Source organism: Triturus cristatus, chromosome 1_1, assembly GCF_964204655.1.
Source record: "Triturus cristatus chromosome 1_1, aTriCri1.1, whole genome shotgun sequence".
Taxonomy (NCBI): domain Eukaryota; kingdom Metazoa; phylum Chordata; class Amphibia; order Caudata; family Salamandridae; genus Triturus; species Triturus cristatus.
This window is the reverse complement of record NC_140579.1, coordinates 637715916-637735376: the sequence shown is the minus strand read 5'-3', so window position 1 is coordinate 637735376 and position 19461 is coordinate 637715916.

Sequence of the window (19461 nt, the reverse complement as noted above, 5' to 3'; positions counted from 1 at the left end):
CCTGACTGACAATTGTGGCCATTGTATCTGTGTGTACTCAACCCCTTTCTTTCCATGGGCACAGCTGGGGGGACTCTGCACACACCCCTCCTATGTCTGGGCACTGCTGGGAGTGATAGGCACACACCCCTCCTATGTCTGGGCACTGCTGGGAGTGAGAGGCACACACCCCTCCTGTGTCTGGGCACTGCTGGGAGTGATAGGCACACACCCCTCCTATGTCTGGGCACTGCTGGGTGGACTCTGCACCCACCCCTCCTGTGTCTGGGCACTGCTGGGAGGACTCTGCACCCACCCCTCCTGTGTCTGGGCACTGCTGGGAGGACTCTGCACACACCCCTCCTATGTCTGGGCACTGCTGGGAGGACTCTGCACACACTCCTCCTATGTCTGGGTACTACTGGGAGTGATAGGCACCCACCCCTCCTATGTCTGGGCACTGCTGGGAGGACTCTGCACCCACCCCTCCTATGTCTGGGCACTGCTGGGAGTGATAGGCACACACCCCTCCTGTGTCTGGGCACTGCTGGGAGGACTCTGCACCCACCCCTCCTGCGTCTGGGCACTGCTGGGAGGACTCTGCACACACCCCTCCTATGTCTGGGCACTGCTGGGAGGACTCTGCACACACCCCTCATATGTCTGGGCACTGCTGGGAAGTGATAGGCACACACCCCTCCTATGTCTTGGCACTGCTGCGAGTACTCTGCACACACCCCTCCTATGTCTGGGCACTGCTGGGAGGACTCCGCACACACCCCTCCTATGTCTGGGCACTGCTGGGAGGACTCTGCACACACCCCTCCTATGTCTGGGCACTGCTGGGAGTGATAGGCACATACCCCTCCTATGTCTGGCACTGCTGGGAGGACTCTGCACCCACCCCTCCTGCGTCTGGGCACTGCTGGGAGGACTCTGCACCCACCCCTCCTATGTCTGGGCACTGCTGGGAGGACTCTGCACACACCCCTCCTATGGATGGGCACTGCTGGGAGGACTCTGCACACACCCCTCCTATGTCTGGGCACTGCTGGGAGTGATAGGCACACACCCCTCATATGTCTGGGCACTGCTGGGAGTGATAGGCACACACCCCTCCTGTGTCTGGGCACTGCTGGGAGTGATAGGCACACACCCCTCCTATGTCTGGGCACTGCTGGGTGGACTCTGCACCCACCCCTCCTGTGTCTGGGCACTGCTGGGAGGACTCTGCACCCACCCCTCCAATGTCTGGGCACTGCTGGGAGGACCTTGCACACACCCCTCCTATGTCTGGGCACTGCTGGGAGGACTCTGCACCCACCCCTCCTGCGTCTGGGCACTGCTGGGAGGACTCTGCACACACCCCTCCTATGTCTGGGCACTGCTGGGAGGACTCTGCACACACTCCTCCTATGTCTGGGTACTACTGGGAGTGATAGGCACCCACCCCTCCTATGTCTGGGCACTGCTGGGAGGACTCTGCACCCACCCCTCCTATGTCTGGGCACTGCTGGGAGTGATAGGCACACACCCCTCCTGTGTCTGGGCACGGCTGGGAGTGATAGGCACACACCCCTCCTGTGTCTGGGCACTGCTGGGAGGACTCTGCACCCACCCCTCCTGCGTCTGGGCACTGCTGGGAGGACTCTGCACACACCCCTCCTATGTCTGGGCACTGCTGGGAGGACTCTGCACACAACCCTCATATGTCTGGGCACTGCTGGGAGTGATAGGCACACACCCCTCCTGTGTCTGGGCACTGCTGGGAGTACTCTGCACACACCCCTCCTATGTCTGGGCACTGCTGGGAGGACTCTGCACACACCCCTCCTATGTCTGGGCACTGCTGGGAGGACTCTGCTCACACCCCTCCTATGTCTGGGCACTGCTGGGAGTGATAGGCACACACCCCTCCTATGTCTGGGCACTGCTGGGAGGACTCTGCACCCACCCCTCCTGCGTCTGGGCACTGCTGGGAGGAGTCTGCACCCACCCCTCCTATGTCTGGGCACTGCTGGGAGGACTCTGCACACACCCCTCCTATGGATGGGCACTGCTGGGAGGACTCTGCACACACCCCTCCTTTGTCTGGGCACTGCTGGGAGTGATAGGCACACACCCCTCCTATGTCTGGGCACTGCTGGGAGTGATAGGCACACACCCCTCCTGTGTCTGGGCACTGCTGGGAGGACTCTGCACACACCCCTCCTATGTCTGGGCATGTACGGTCGGGACATACACTTGTGTGGGTACGCTCCATTCATACACTGGTGTGGGTACGCTCCGTACATACACTGGTGGTGTGTGGGTACACTCCATTCATACACGGGTGTGGGTACGCTCCGTACATACGCTGGTGGGGTGGGGGTACGCTCCATGCATACACGGGTGTGGGTACGCTCCGTACATACACTGGTGGGGTGGGGGTACGCTCCATTCATACACGGGTGGGGGTACGCTCCATTCATACACGGGTGTGGGTACGCTCCGTACATACACTGGTGGTGTGTGGGTATGCTCCATTCATACACGGGTGTGGGTACGGTCCATACATACACTGGTGGGGTGGGGGTACGGTCCGTACATACACTGGTGGGGTGGGGGTACGCTCCATGCATACACGGGTATGGGTACGCTCCTTACATACACTGGTTGTGTGTGGGTATGCTCCATTCATACATGGGTGTGGGTACGGTCCGTACATACACTGGTGGGGTCAGGGTACGGTCCGTACATACACTGGTGGGGTGGGGGTATGGTCCGTACATACACTGGTGGGGTGGGGGTAGGCTTCATTCATACACGGGTGGGGGTACGCTCCGTACATTCGGGTACCCACGGTTTGCAGGCCTGGGTACGTACCGTCCCCAGGCCTTAGGAGCGTGGATACGGGCCGTACCACGCCCACCACTACGTCACCCCGACAATGGCGGTACGGCCCGTACCCACGTTCGAACGGCCTGGGTACGGGCCGTACCAGCATTGTTGGGGTGATGTGAGGGTACGCGTGGTACGACCCGTACCAACGCTCTGAGGGCCTGGGTACGGTGCAGACCCCCAATGGGGTGCCGTATGGGTACGCACCGTCCCTAGCCCTTCAGAGCGTGGGTACGCGTCGTACCACGCGTACCCCTACATCACCCCAACAATGCTGGTACGGCCTGTCCCCAGGCCTTTAGTATGTGGGTACGGGCCGTACCACCATTGTTGGGGTGACGTAGTGGTGGGCGTGGTACGGCCCGTACCCACGCTCTTAAGGCGTGGGTACGGTACGTACCGGTATTGTTGTGTTGCCGGTTCGCGTCAACATCCACTTCCGTTGTGGTGGACGCTTGCGTTGCTGGACACGCCCCCACCCCCTCGAGGTGACCAGGTCCTGCAGGTCAGGTATGTCCAGGGCATGTGTGATTTGTGACTTGTGTGGGGGTTATGTGTCCTGCCCCTGCCCCCCCCTTTGCCCCTGGGTGTTATTCTGACCTTCTGTGGCGTCTGCGTCGGTGCCTGTAGAGCAGGTGGACTGCTATGAGGGCTGGGATGACACGTAGGTTCGGGTCCATGGCTGTCCGTCGCGTACAGGTACTCCTTGTGCGCGTCGTCCTGATTTCCCGGCAGTTTTTGGCAGCCAGAAAATATCATCCGTGCGGGGTGACGTCGGTGCGGATCGTACGTCCTGGTTCGTGAACCGCAGCCTGCATGCGTCCCGACGTCACGTCGGAGCATTCCCGGATCACATTGGTATGTATTTTTTCGGCGGTCGGTGTTTGTTACAATTCGTATGGAAATGGTGTTTCCGTGGGAATCGTACTTCCATGTTTGTAATGTTTATTTCCCGGGTACGAGTCGGACGGGGAAAACGCTCCGACCGACGGTTCGTACCCGGTTTCTCCAGGATCCGAATCGGCACCTTTATATTTTTAAATAAGCTTTATTTTTGTTGAAGAAAGTTGAGAGATTATTGTATTTTTTTTTTTACAAAATGGAGTATACATTAGTAGAGATACAGCAAATATGCATATATTTATTTATTTTTGCAATGTTTTAAGGAAAATAAAATGTGTTGATATCATCACATTTTATAACAGAAGTATTGATAATTGCAAAAAATCACACATAACATTTATAACTTTTTTACATTGTTTGCAAATAAACATATTCTCACAGTATTGATATAATACGTTTTTTTTTGGATATATACATAAAATAAATCATTGCATTTTATTTTCAGAAGCAGTTTGTGACATTTTTATGTACATAATTACTATATGACAAAAAGTATATTCTTATGGCATGTATTTTTAATGTTGATTAATAATATTATTATAGGAAATATCAATATTATTAATTTTTCCATTATATAATTATATGAAAAAAAGTATTTTTCAACATGTAAGTTTTGTTTAAAAATTTTGCATTATAAAATATATTTTTTTATAGTGTGTAGAGTTGTAAAAAATAATTACTGTATTATCATAATAATAATGTATTTATAATTATTATGAATATAATTTTTAAAGGTATTGTTTATTAGAAATTCCTTTTTCTAAATTAAGATAAATGAATGTTATATTTATAGATGATTATAATGCTGTTTTGTATTGTTCTAATGTATTTACACTCATTTAAGTTGGTATTTTACTTTTAATGGGATTATTTTGTAACCGCTTAGGTGTCGATTCCGATCCTGTAAAACCCGGGTACGAATGGTCGGACGGAGCGTTTTTGCTGTCCGAATGGTACCCGGGAAAAACACCTTACAAACTCGCAAGTACGATTTGCACAGAAATACCATTACCGCCCGAGTCGGAAAAAACACGACCGGCAAAATTTGTACATACGAATCACTGTCGGGACGGTGCACATGCGACGTCCGGACGGAGTCAGGCAGCGTTTCATGGACCAGCAAGTACGATTCGTGCCGACGTCACTCTGCACGCTGCAGGTTTTACGGGAGCCAAAAACTGCCGGGAAAGTGAGGACACCGCGAACAAGGAGCCCCGGCACGCCAGGGACAGTGATGGACCCCAACCTACGCGTCGTCCCGGCCCTCATAGCCTACCACCTCGTATACAGAAACCGCCACAGACGCCGCAGAAGGTCAGAACAACCCCCAGGGGCAAAGGGGGGTGTGTGTGTGTGCAAGGGCCAGGAATCATAACCCACACCCCACAAATAACTACAACAGCATGCACAGCAATTGCCACCATGGACTGGCCACTTCGGGGGGCGTGTCCACCAATCCCACGTCCCGCCACAACGGAAGTGGAAGTGGACGCGTACCCGTCACCACCACAATGGTGGTACGGCACATACCACGCCCACCCCTACGTCACACGAACTACGCCGGTACGGCCGCACCCACGTCCCAAAGGCATGTGTACGGGCCGCACCCCCACAGTTGGGGTGCCCTAGGGGCACAGGCCCCACCCAGGCCATCAGCGCATGGTTACGGCACATACCACGCCCACCCCTACGTCACACGAACTACGCCGGTACGGCGGCACCCACGTTCCAAAGGCATGTGTACGGGCCGCACCCCCACAGTTGGGGCGCCCTAGGGGCACGGGCACGGGGCCCACCCAGGCCATCAGCGCGTGGTTACGGCACATACCACGACAGTGGACAGATACATAGGGGTGTGTGCCTATCACTCCCAGCAGTGCCCAGACATATGAGGGTGGGTGCCATCACTCCCAGCAGTGCCCAGGCATATGAGGGGTGGGTGCCGAGGACCCCCAGCAGTGGACAGAGACATGGGGGGGCCAACATCATTATCAGATGACCACAGCTCCATGGGTGAATGTACGTATCCCTAACTCAGGACAATGACGATAGTGCCATAACAACACATCACTGACAGCAGTGTCCCACTCCCAGGAGGATGGTCGGCCTACCCCCACTGCATGACACACCACATGTGGGTGTGAGGACAAATTACACATGCATACCCACCCCTGGCGGATGCAGCACAATACACACACTGAGATTTTGCCACAAGACTGCACCCTCATGTCAAACACCACTAAACAATGCGAGCCAAAGGGAACACACACTGTCACGCACAGTCCACGAATGAGAGGAATGCACAGGTGCTGGGGCAGCCAACAAGTAGTTGCCCCCCATGGAAGTGAAAGGGTGGAGTACACACAGATACAATGCCCACAATTGTCAGGCAGGTGCCCAAATACCCTGAAGAACACGCAACACATGTGTGTGAGGCAGGGAGTACACACATGCAAAGTGCAGAAAACGGAAAATGTCCACATGAAGTCATGTCAATATACGCCATACACAAGTACAGTGACCAGCAAGGATGCCACAAACGATGCAGGTGGAGACATTGCAGAGCATGCATGGCCAAAGTCGAAGGGATGTGTCACACACTGAGGCAATGTTGACACAGCTCAGCACAACAATTGGGAAACACCATGCAGGGAAGATGACAGGTGCCACAGAGGAAGGAACACACCTTGGGACAATGTCACCATGCAGTAAGAGCCAACATGACCTACGAATATATGCAGACACCATGTGACGGCATGCAGATACCAGGGTCCACCCCATGAGCAGGACACAACAACATTTACCAGACACTTAACACATCATCACCACCCAAACTCAGGGAGCAGCAGCACCAGCAGCAACAGCAGAATAGAAATAGCGTGCAAACGAGAAAATAACAACCACATTCAGCATCTCGAAGGAAAGTAGCCACAGTACACCATTCCACAAGCCCATAGGCCACACCAGATGCGAAGCACCGGGGGGGGACACGTAGGGACGCGTCTCCCCAGGCTCGCCTGCACAGTACACTGTACCATATTATCCACAGAAGGGGGGGCATCATGTGGGGGGAAGAACCAGGCACCGCAGGGACAGGAGGGGCACGGGTAGGTGTCGTGGCTGCAGGGACGGACGACCCCACCACAGGGGGTGCGGTGCCTGGCACGAAGGAGACATGTTTGGCGTACCACAAACTCCCCTCAGAACCCAGAACCCCACATCCGACTAGCTAAGTGTCCCATTCGATATCCGAGGTTGGGCCCGGCATTCCCAATGTATAGACAAGCCAGAACAAGCGACTTACAACATCCCCATGAATGGTGTGAATCAGACATAGCTGTGCGTCATGATTCACAGATCAGTCCACAACAGAATAGACACAGACAAGTTTAATGAGTACATTCAATGAACCTCGCGTCCTAAGATGCAGGACGGTGGCCAACATAAGCAGACAAATGGTTAAGGCCAGAAACATCAGCATTGCTGCAATATCATAGACATTGAAAGGAGCAATCATAAGAAACTGACAGTGGAAACAGCAACCTTCCTCTCGGCAGTAAACTAATAGTAGTATCATTCGACTAATAGCAGGTCCCTAAGCTAGAAGGGGGGACCCCCCACCGCACAGATTAGCTCAGTGGTATCACATTACAGGATCATCTAGTCCCATCTCCTGCAAAAGTCCTCCATCCATTAGGGGCGCCAATTCGAGAACGCAGAGTTCAAGTTTGATAGAACGGAACCAAGGGCATGAACTGGAAGTCCATAGGAGGGAAGCGAAAAAGTCAGAAAAGAAATGTCAAACCTGAACGATGTTGCAGGGAAATCAACCATGTAAAAGGGGAGGAAAATGTCACATCGACGGATGCACCATGAAATGAGCAGGGCTAAAGTTAATCCATCAAGGCATAGGCACTATAAGTTGCAACAGCTTCCAAGAGGAAATCATCTGCACGTTCTGAAAAATTGTCTGCCATCCAGTTCAGCAGGGGGAAAGAACACACGTGTTCCTCAACAATCGGGCCATCCAGCACAACTTGTGGACAACAGGTGGGGACATCAAGATAACTCCTGGTTAAGAACTCATTTGCTGCTGTTCGGATGTCCCAATTCCCCAGGACTCCATGTGCAGCAGCACAGGCCATGACACTGACGCCAGAACAGTCCAACTCATGAGCCACTAAGGGGCACATCAGTCCATCCAAATCCGGGTCAGAAGGCACCGAGTTACACAGGCACACATCCAGAGCCCATTCGAATGGACAGTCTAGGCAATGAAAGACAGGTTGCACGCAGGGAAAGAAGGGAAACCGGAAGGACAATCCATAGGCACTGCTTAAGGTCGCCAGCGGCAGAGTGCCGTATAATTCAAGCATCATGTTCCGAAGATGGAGCAGCCGGTGCATGCTGTCTTGTAACGCAAGAGGTGAAGCCACAGCGTAGTACGCTGATCTATTATGGCACCCCAGCTACGAGGGCGAGAAGCAAAGGGACACCTCCGAAGACGGTAGACAAAATCGAATGATGAAATGCGGGGAGCACACCAAACAGAGTTTGAAAGGTCACGAGGCCGGAGACCACAATGTAAAAAAAAACAGCCAGGCCACCTGTTGACGAGGCATGAAAGATAGTCTGAATCCGAGTCCCAAATATGTAGTGGGAGATCAGTGTTAAAAAGCCTCTTGCACCTCTGTGGGCGTGTGATCTTCGTGAAGGCCAAATGTTTCTCGGGAAGAAGTCAACACGACTTGTATTTGAAACAATGGAGCCCTTATACTGCTCATCTTGTTGAACTCCGCTTTCAAGGTTGCAATGGGAGGCCAGATGGATACATCCAGCCGGACATGCGGGGGTGGGAAAAGCCAAAATGACAGAAAACCACTCGTAGTGATACAGTCACGATCTCAGGAATTGCCGGAAGCATCCCACAGCAAGCTTCTGCATTGAATAGCACATAATTGCCGTTAGCAAGCAGCGCACAAGATGGGGTCATGACTGGCACACGAATCCACTTCAGTATACAAGCTACATCATGAGCGTGCATGTAACAAGCACCATGCACTTGAATGTGCCTACACACCACAGAATGATCCGGAGTGGAAGTACACCCTTCACCCCTTAAATACACCTCCTTGCCGTCTCTCACGCACCTGTTGTCGCCTAGCACGGACACAAGGGACCCGAGCAACTGGGGGGGTGGTGATGAGAATGGAGGTTGCAGCGAGGGATGGAGTGCTGCCTTCAGCACTGGGGGCAGCCTCCGCCCCCTCTGGGGCCTCAGCCTCGGACCGGTCAGCGTCATAGTCGGTGTTGGGACTGGACAGGTCCTCCGCCTGACTCCCCTCGGCCTCCCTGCCACATGCTGCACCAGACTCCCCAGCACTGGTGGCCCCGGTGCTGGCTACCTCCCCCACGTCCGTGCCAGTGTCTCCCTCTGTTTCCCCCGACGATGCTGTGGCCAAGGTGAAGAGACAGGAAATGACCAGACACCTGTATACACATGACACATGAGTCCAATCTACATAGGACACAGCGCATAGCATTAACGCCAACATGGGTGACATCTACAAAACTACAAACATAAGTAGGCCCTGCACCACACAGTTGGTCTACCCACCATGCCACTGGGAAACAATGGGGAGCATGACACAACAGAAATTTACTTGTCCTAAATCGATACAGAGGAGCTACTCACTGGGGACAGTCGAGCACTGCATCACTGGCATGGCACGGTCACCTACACCCACAACTGTCCACCGATGCCAGGGACACGGTTAATGACACCTCAAATGTTACTACCGGCGTTGCGCGTTGTGACTATGTCATGTGAGTGTCATGTGGTCCCATGAGCTAGCTGTATGAGTTCCGTGACATGCAGCTGCATTTGCTGCATCCAACATGTGTGTGCGTGTCGATGGGCATGGCACACTATTACGCACACCAGGCCACATGTGGAATCAGACATAACGGGTGTATGTGTGCATCGCACATGCACTTGCGAGACAAGGACTATTCTGCGTAGTCTCAATGTATGTGTCATCATACCTGACATGTCCCCCTTCCTGCCAAGGTGTGTGGACTGTCCTGTTTCAAGGACATGCGACCTGTGCCTCTAGTGTCCCGCAACCGGTCTGTGTGATAATACATCCTTCTTATGCACATATGTGGATGTCTGTCACTCCTGTTATGCATCAGCCTCTTCACTTACACTGGCCCACAGCTAGTTCCATGTCATGTCATGTTGACCTTGCGCACCCACGTGTGTAGCTGACTGTTGTTAGGGGTGTTACCTGGCTGGCATATGTGTCCTGGATGCATTGCACAGTACAGACTCTGTATGTAGCATATGTGTATTAGCTGTTGAACATGTGCTCAGTTCATTGACAGTGGTGTATTGCTGTACTCAATCTTCGTTATTCCTTCCAAATTTCTGCAGGGCACCGCCTCTCCCCCGACCAATGCCAGACTTGGCTGCCATGAGGGAACGTGACTGTATACGCCGCTACCGCTTCACCCAACCGTTGATTGACGACTTGACCACAAGGCTCGAGCCACACCTCCAACCGCTACACAGGTATCCTACTGCACTGACACCCAAGATGAAGGTGATGGCAGCCCTACATTTCTTTGCCACCGGTACGTTTCAATTGACTATAGCTGATGTAGGTGGCATGTCCCAGACCATGTTCAGCCGTGTCCTGCATGATGTGTTAGAGGCCATGTTGGTACACCTTGATGAATTCATTGCCTTTCCAACTCGTGAGCAGTTGACAGGTGTCAAGGGTGAGTTCTATGCCCTGGGAGGGATGCCCCATGTCATTGGGGCCATTGATGGGACACATGTGGCTTTGGTGCCACCACACGCACAGGAGGTAGCCTTCCGTAACCGCAAGCATTACCACTCCATCAATGCCCTTGTGGTATGTCTTGCCAACATGATGATATCCCATGTCTGTTCACGTTTTCCAGGATCAGCACACAATGCCTACATCATGAGGCGTAGCAGGGTGCCTGAAATGATGCTGCAGCTGCGCAACGAACGTGCATGTCTTGTTGGTGGGTATGATCTGTTAGTCCTGTATTTAGCCGTTTCTTCATGTCTTACTGCTTCTCCTGACCCACTTCTGTCCATGATGTTTCCATGTAGGGGACGCTGGCTATCCCAACATGCCATGGCTGATGACACCTCTCCGCCACCCCAGAACAGACGCAGAACACCGGTACAACGACACCCATGGGCAGACGAGGCGCGTGATTGAGAGGACGTTTGGACTCCTGAAGAGCAGATTCAGGTGCCTCCACAAGACCGGCGGCGCCCTCCCATATGCCCCGGTGAAGGTCTGTAAAATCTTCCTTGTGTGCTGCATGCTGCACAACATGGCAGTGGAGAAGGCCGTGCCACTCATCCTGGATCCTGATGAGCAAGATCATCTACCCGTGGAGGATGAAGGGCTTGGGCACGGGGCAAGTGAGGATGAGGATGAGGATGAGGACATCCGGAGTCAGCTGATCCGCAACTTCTTCTCATAATGGTGAGTTCCGGTGTCTGAGTGTGCACGCCTAGTGCCTTGTGTGGCATGGTTGCAATGTGTGTGTCGAGCTGACTGTGTGCCAGGTTACTTGGAGGTGTGTTCTGATGTGTCATACAAGTGCAAATGTCATTCCCCATATTTGTGCAGGTACACATAAATCATTATTCCCATGGTGACAACATCAATCCTGTAGGGTGCATGTACATGTGTGCGGATTACTAGCTCCTCGCTGACTTGTTGTGTGTCTGTCCTCCCCAGGTTCCTGCGGCTGTCGTCTGCTCATGTCATCATTGCACTCCTGCTATTCCTCATGATTTTTCCAACGTGTGCTGGATCAGAGTTACATGCACAGAGATGGTGAGAAGTCTTTTTTGGGAAGGAGTGCAGCAAGGCCTTTTGTGGGTGGTACGAGTTTGTGATATGTGGGTACTGCTCCTGTGCATGTTGTGTTACCATGCATACATGTCGACTCACCATGGGCCACGTGACGTGTTGCATGGCCCCCATTAATTGATAGTCAACCTTCCTGACAGTCATCTGTCATGGATTGTGGATTCTGATGAAGGCATCAATGTGTGTCTAACGTCCCTCAGGAACATACGGGATGGTCATGCTGGACATGGTGTGGGACATCCCCATATGAGGCTCAATGTGGAATTGTAGACTCGCCGTGTGCAGCAACCCCTTCACTTGTGTGCCAGCTCAGTAGGATTTACCACATCTGTGTGTTGCAGGGGGTGTCCAGTGTGGGTCACACATGTTCAGCCGAATGACCTGTGATTCTGTTCCAATGGATGCAACTCCATTAGTGTGAGGCTGAGTAATAAAGGTGTTCATCATACTCCAAGGTGCCTCGTCTCTGTCAATGCTGGTCTCTTGCCACTTGGCATGCGGCATCTCTGGCATACTTGCTGTAGATAATGCATAGGAGTCCTTGTGTAGTTTAGCGACATGCATGCAGTTGCTCATGGATTTGGCTCCCTATTGGGCATGTAGTACATGGTCGTGTATGTTTTTTAGCGAGGTCAACCACACAATGGGCCATCACCAGTTGCTGAGGGTGTGTCTCCAGTGCGCAGGTCGACCTTCAGTTTCCTGATCCTGTGTAATGGTTCTTTAGGGATTGGGCATGCATTGTCTCTGGGTGTGCCATGTGACACTGGACACTCCTCACTTTACACACGCGCCTGTTGCAGTTGCCCTTCTGACATCCTAGTGTTTGTGTGCAAGATGGGCCATTTGGCAGGGGGATGGCGCCTGCTGCTGCAGGCCCTGCACGGGCACACAGTGGCCACACTCACAAGATGTTGTGCATCATATTTTGCTCGCTCACATTTGCCATGCTAGTCCAAAGCATCTGTACCCCATGCTGCAACGCACTCTGCATCATGCACATGATCCACAGATAGATCCACTCCAAGTTACGACAGACCATCCCCCAGGTCCATGACGACATCCATCTCATATACTGCCCTGCCCTCTACGGAGCAAGTACATCCACACTCCAAGGACACTGGTCCACTTCCAGGGGGCATCTGCACACCTCAGCTTCTACACCCTGAGCCCCAGTCACCTCACCGTCCACCATAGCTGGCTGCAATGGATCACTGTCTGCTGCAGGATGTCCTCCGCACACCCCACCCACACTCAGGAGGCAGTCCACAAACCCGACCCCACACCAACCTTGTACGTCTGTCATCCTGGACCCCTTTGGTCCATCTCCGTGCATCCAACCTTTCCCTGGCCCCCGTTCTTCTCATCCACCGTACTCCAGCATACAGGACATAGTTCTCCCACCTGGCCACAAATCCCTGGGACTCCCTCCCCGGGTACCTCCACATGGGCCATGACCTCTACGCCTTGATGATGATCTCCCAAATAGGTCTGTCCGCACAGTTTAGCAAGCCCCCCCTCAGCAGCCAGAGGCCATCACAGGTGAGTGTTGTGCTCCATGCCTACATTGACTGATACTTGTGACCCATGTGTGTCCTGTACCAGACTCTGTTCCCAGGGGATGGATGGCTGGAGTTGGTTCAACACTCACGCATAGTTAGACATTTCCACACACATATGTCGTAGAATAATGCAAAATAACAGCAACATTTCATGTGCAGAACAATGTGACTTTATTTTTGGTGGGGTGCGTCTTTTGGTAGATGTGCTAAGGTGCACTACCGGGGGAATAGAATCCAAAGTTCATTGGGTGAGATGGCATCCTTGGCATTGGAAGTCATCAGAGTCCAGACCACAGTGTTGGTCATCATTGGTCAGACTTGGACCAGCAAGTCCATGTGGCAGAGAATGTCATTGGGTGAGGTGCTGCTGTTGCGCCCGAGGGCCAGGTGTCAGGCCAGGTGACCTGGGAGATGGGGATGGTCCGCTGACTCTCACGGTCTTTTACGTGGACGACCCACTTTCCTCCGGGGACCCTCAGATACAGGCCTTGACGATGCTAGGAACGCTCCGTCAGATGAATCCTCCTCCTCCTCCCTCCCTGTGTCTGGTGCTGGTCTATGCCTAGTGGCACAGAGAGGGTTTGCCAGACTTTGGGCGATCTGACGGAGTGATTGGCTCACGTCCCTGTGCACCGCCAGGAGCTCAGCCAGTCTTGCCTCCATCCGTCCTTGTTGTTGTTGGTGACTGGCATGATGCTTGACCTGCAGGTTCTTGATCTCATCGAGGGTCCCCTGCATCCCGGAAAGTATGACCACGAACTGGTCGATGCCTCTGGTGTCACGCCGGTATAAGTCCAGGATGTTGCGTAGGTGGGCCATACCGGGGTCCTGAGCTGGCTGGTCAGGTTCGCGCCTCCGCCTGCCTCCACTCCCACCACCCCTGCCCACACGAGCCTGGCCTGCCGTTGTGGGCACATCGGGTCTACGGGACCCCTGAGGGATGGCATCGGCAGGGTTGTCTGCCTCCTCCTGGGTGCCCGCAGAACGTTGTCCCTCCCGCTCAGACTGGCTGTGTTGTTCAGTGCGAGCAGGGATCCTGGGTGTGTCCTGGGATGTGGCGGGAATGGGGGTGGGGGTTGGCACAGATGTACCTGACGCAGGTGCTGCAGGTGCTTGTACACCAGAGGGGCCAGGTTGGTCGGGGTCATCCACGGAGTGGTGAGAGTCGTCGCTGCCGGTGGGATCGTCGTCACGCGGTACCTGGGACTGTGAATCTTCCCCCCCAGTGTTGGGGGGAGATCGTCGACGTTGCCCTGTGTGTGAGAGAGGGACAATGTTAATGCTGTTACATGCCACATCCATGTTTCATACATATTCAAGTTGACACAGTTCACCCAGGTATTTGGATGTCCCTGGCATTCCTCTCAGTGTCCACTTGGGGATGGGTATGTTGCGGGGGACAGATTGGGATGTTCTCCTGAGTGTGTGGCCTGTAGATAGTTGGCTCTGATCAGGCGCGCAACACCCATTGGGCTAACCGGGCTTGTGCCCCCCCCTGTCATGTGTGTCAGCCCGGCTGAGAAAGCCTCGCGGGCTGGCGTCCGTCTAATTGCATCCAGACCCGAGAACTTCACAGGTGTATGGTAGACCATTTACTCGAAAATTCGGCTTTTGTTGTGTTTTCACCCATTCTTATAGCCACTCTGCCTAGGGCTGGTTGATTTGCCCCCCCCCAATCTTTTACTGCCCCCCCCCGGAAGTTGGCTGTAGGTGCCCGCCTGGCTCTGATGCTTACTTGGCTCCGGATTGGTCTTGTTGTGTCACATGTCCATTGTGGGAGTGGGTGTATCCGTTGCCTGCCCCGGGGGTGTGTGCTTGTGGGGGGGGGGTGACCTGGCGTGCTGTGGTGTGTTGTGTGAGTCGTCATTGGGTCTCCCAGGTGATGTGTGTGTCCCCTCATGGTGTGTGCTGGCATGACAGTGTGTGTGGGTTTCTGTGCTGGATGCCTGTGCTTGTGGATTTGGTGTTTGAGTGTACAGTGGTCCCAGGAGGGCCTTGTGCTGCATACAGCAGGGCCCAGTTTTAGCGACCTTGTTAGTAGTTTGCCAGTCCCTGTGCATTGTGCATGGGTATGTCCCTATGCCATATGGGCTGGGACATTGGTGTCTGTGTCTCATTTTCACGATGTGTTGTGTGGGGCCCACCCTCCCAGCCTCCCGGACATCCTGTCTTGTGTTTGTGGTTGTTGTGGCCTTGGACATGGCCTTGCCTTGATTTGTGAAGGGTGAATGGTGACGTTCGTGGCATGGCCATGGTTATTGAGTGTGGTTGTGTGTGGTGAGTGCTTGGGGGTGGGTGCGTGCATTTGTTGTGGTTGGCAGGTGCGCAACACCCATTGGACTCACAGGGCTTCAGCCCCACCCCCGTCGTGTGTGGCAGCTCGGGATGAAACAGCTTCCCGGTGCACTCACAGCCGCACCCGAACACTTCACAGGTGTTTCAGAGGCCATTTGTGTGTTAATGAGGCCTTGCGGTTGTTTCACCCCTTTGACAGCCCCTGCAGCTCCACTCTGCCTATGGCTTACAAGATTCATCCCCCCACGGCAATTTTTCTTAGCCTCCCCCGAAATTTTGCTATAGTTGCGCCTCTGGTGGTTGGGGTGTGGATGCCATTCCCCCAAGTTACATGAGTTGTTTGTGTACTCACCAGGCTCTGCGACTCCGTCCACTCCGTGTACTCCCACCGCCGGTAGCATGGCCATCACCTTCTACTCCCAGGGATGGTAGTGTACGGGTCTGCGGGGCGGCCCACCTCCAGTGATGTTGGTCTGGGCATGTTCTTCATTCATCTTCCTCTTGACCGCCCTGTGCAGATCGTACCACCTGGCTTGGCATTCATGCCTGGTCCTTCGAACGGGCGCAACAGCATTCACCTTGTCGACGATCCTCTGCCACATGGCTTATTTTTCAGATATGCTGGTCTGTCTGACCATTGTTCCAAACAGCTGTGGCTCGACTCTGATGACTTCGACGACGAGGAGCTCCAGCTCCGCCGTAGTGAACTTTGGATTCTTGTCTGTGGGCATGGTGTGGGGTGTGGGCGGTTGTGGGTGTGTGGGTGTGAATGTGTGTGACTGTGAAGAGGGGGATGTTTGTGGGGGAGGTTGTGTGAAGGTGTGTGAGTGGCGGGGTAGCAAAGGTATGAGTTCTGTGGGGTGGTTTGTGTGTGAGCTCTGTCCACAGTAGGTCTGTTGCAAGGGCTCATGGTTTGTGTGTGTGGGCCCTTTTTATTGGTCCATTGTTGGGTGTGGCTGTGTTTGAATTTTGGTGGGTGTGTTATAAGAGGTGGTTGTGTTTGGGGCCTCTGTTGGCCAGTTTGGATGTGGCAGGTCAGTCATTGAGTTGTGTTTTTTAGTGTGAACGTGTTTTGTGTGTTTGTGCGAGTCGCTTTGGACCTCCTTGTGCTGTTTTCCACTGTCCTGGTTCTGTATGTGTAATTTTCGCGTAGGTAGGAGCCGTACATTCGCGATGGTGTGTGAGGGTGCTGGGGTTCGGTGTTAGTGTACGGCAAGTTAATGCGGTGGGGGGGGCTGGGGGTACAGTGCGGACAGGGTGGTGTACAGTGCGGACGTATTGGGGGGGGGCTGTGCGGCTCGTACATGGGCATGAGTTTACCCGTGTACTTGTGTGCTTCAGCGTTGGCTCCGTACGGGCCTTTTTCCATGCGATTGGGTTTTCGGACAGGCGGTCGGGATCGTACTTGCGCGCTCGGACTTGTGTTTTACGATTTGTAAGTGGAACTGTCCGGATCACTTTCGTACACTTTTCCAGCCGATATTCGGACGTGGTCACTTTCCGACGCACGCTCATAGACTTTTCCCAGCACTATTCGTAGTTATTTTTCACGTCCCAATCGTACTTGCCAGTTTGTACGGTACTTGTGCGACTCGTACATAAAAAAAGTACGGATGCGAGTCGTACGGTATTTTTTTTTACCGGATCGGAATCGACACCTTAATGTTATTTTGGGTCATTTTGGACTGAGGAAGCTCGCGGTTGGAAGCTGCGTCGCGTTGAGCAAGGTAAGGGGTGTTTTAAGTATTATATGTTATTAAATACTTATGTTTAGGGTAGTTAGGATGTTTATAGTGTATTTATTGTTATTTTAACTTGTTTTGGTTGTTTTGGAGGTGTTAGTAATGTTTTAGTTACGTGTGGTTGTTTACTGGTTGTGACGTAGTTTTTGAAGTAACGATTGTGAGTAAATATGTGTTGTTTTGAAATGCTGTGATTGTATTTAATTCATGTATTTGGGTGTAATTGTGTGGGTGGGTATGTTTTCCTCTTTTTTTCAGGTTAATTTTGATCGATGTTTTGTCGAAGACCAAGACGCGTTTTTTTTTTTAAAGTGTGTGTTAATTGATTTAAATAATATTGTTAACACACTTTTTAACTTTTATCGGGATTTCATGGAGCGTTTATTTATATTTTTGAAATATTTTCGGGTTTTTTAGGGTTTGGATATTATGCTGGAAAGAGAGACGTGTTTTTTTTTTTACTAAAGTGTGTTTTAGTTGATTAAACTAATAAAGTTATCACACTTTTTTTCCGGAATTTCCAGGACCGTATTTTAATATTTTGACCTGTTTTTCGGGATTTTGAGGGTTTCAAGTTTTTGGATTTGTCAAGGATGGATTAATATTGGACCTGTTGAATTTTTGCATTTTTTAGGGGGGGGTACTTTTTTATTATTACTATGGATTGACAGACAAATGGAAGGAGTATTACTTGGTGGAATTCATCTTCTATGGCTACATCAATGGTAAGTTATTTTTTTTAATTATTTGGGTGGGAAATGTTATTATAGTTTATTGTTATATATATTATATTTAGATAAATAATATTTAATTGTACATATATATTTCCTATATGAAAAAGAAATGTATATGACAATTAGATATTATTTATGTTTATTGTATTGACCAATTTCGTTTATTAGCTGTGGGTATGTTTATTATAAAATGCTTTTGGCTATTAGTGATAGGTAGTCTAGGCCACTTGTTGATGGGTATAGGGTTACTTGGCTTTGTAGTAGATCAAACATTTGTTTGGTTTGTTTAGTTAATTTAGGACCTATTTGAGTAACAGATTGTTGCATCCGTAATTCTTGGTAGCTTTGTTCTTTTTGTAGAGATTCCAGGAGTTTTTGTAGGGTAGGTTTCACTCTGCTTGTAGTTGCTTGGAAGGCAGTATGCCATCCTTCAACACTATTGTTTGTTTTGGATTGTTTATTTAAGGTACTTAGGTATACATTCCACCAAGGAATGTGGAACTTTGGTTGTCTTCTATGTTCTGATCGGTGTAATCTTCCCACCCAGGTGTCCTCAAAGTAGTCTAGGAGTTGGCTTAATTTGTCTTTGTTCTTTTTGTAATAGGGACTTTCTATTAGAATATTATAGTGTTCTGCTACATTTGTCACAGGTACGTATGCTAGTGCTATTAGTTTTTTAACCTGGTAGGCAAAAGTACTATCTGTAGCATATTGTACACTTAGGGTGGATTTTTGCAGATGTCTCCATAGACTCTGGTTAAAATGATAATAGCAACCTTGGATTGCTGTGTGTGGATAATTTTTTAGTATTGAATTGATCATGGCTAATTCGAAATCAATAATAATTTTTTGTGGGAAATAATTATTGGTTTCTTCTTTTATTTTGGTTAGCATTTCTATGTATGTCGTTTGCTGTTTATTTGGTAAGAGGGCATAGATGAATGGAATGTTAGAATGTTGGTACAATCCATGCACTGTGTACAGCTGGTAGAATGGTTTTGGACAAAGTTTAAAAGTTCCATCCATCATCCAAGTGTCACACTGTTGTAATTTCACTAAATTGTTTGCAGTAGCAAACATAATTATTCTTTTATCAGGAGATTTGTTATAAAAAAAAAACAAATGTTTCTTTAGTGTGAGTTATGCTTAATTCTGGGGGAATGATTACTGTTTCAAATGTTTTAGGGGTAGGTAGAGTTTTTGTAGTTTGTTTTTTCTGTCTAGCAATAGCTCTTTTTAAACAATCAATTGAGGGTAATTGTGCTGATGCATGGTGTGGTATTTTTAATAATTGTTCTTTGAGTATTTGGGTGGTGGGTTTATCAGTGCTAGTACTTGCTTCTTTAATGTTTTCAAGAGCATTTCTAACTTCTAGCTCTGTTATATTGGGGGGGTGATTATGTTCTTTTACAGAAAGAACAGTGGTTTCTTTTGTAATAGC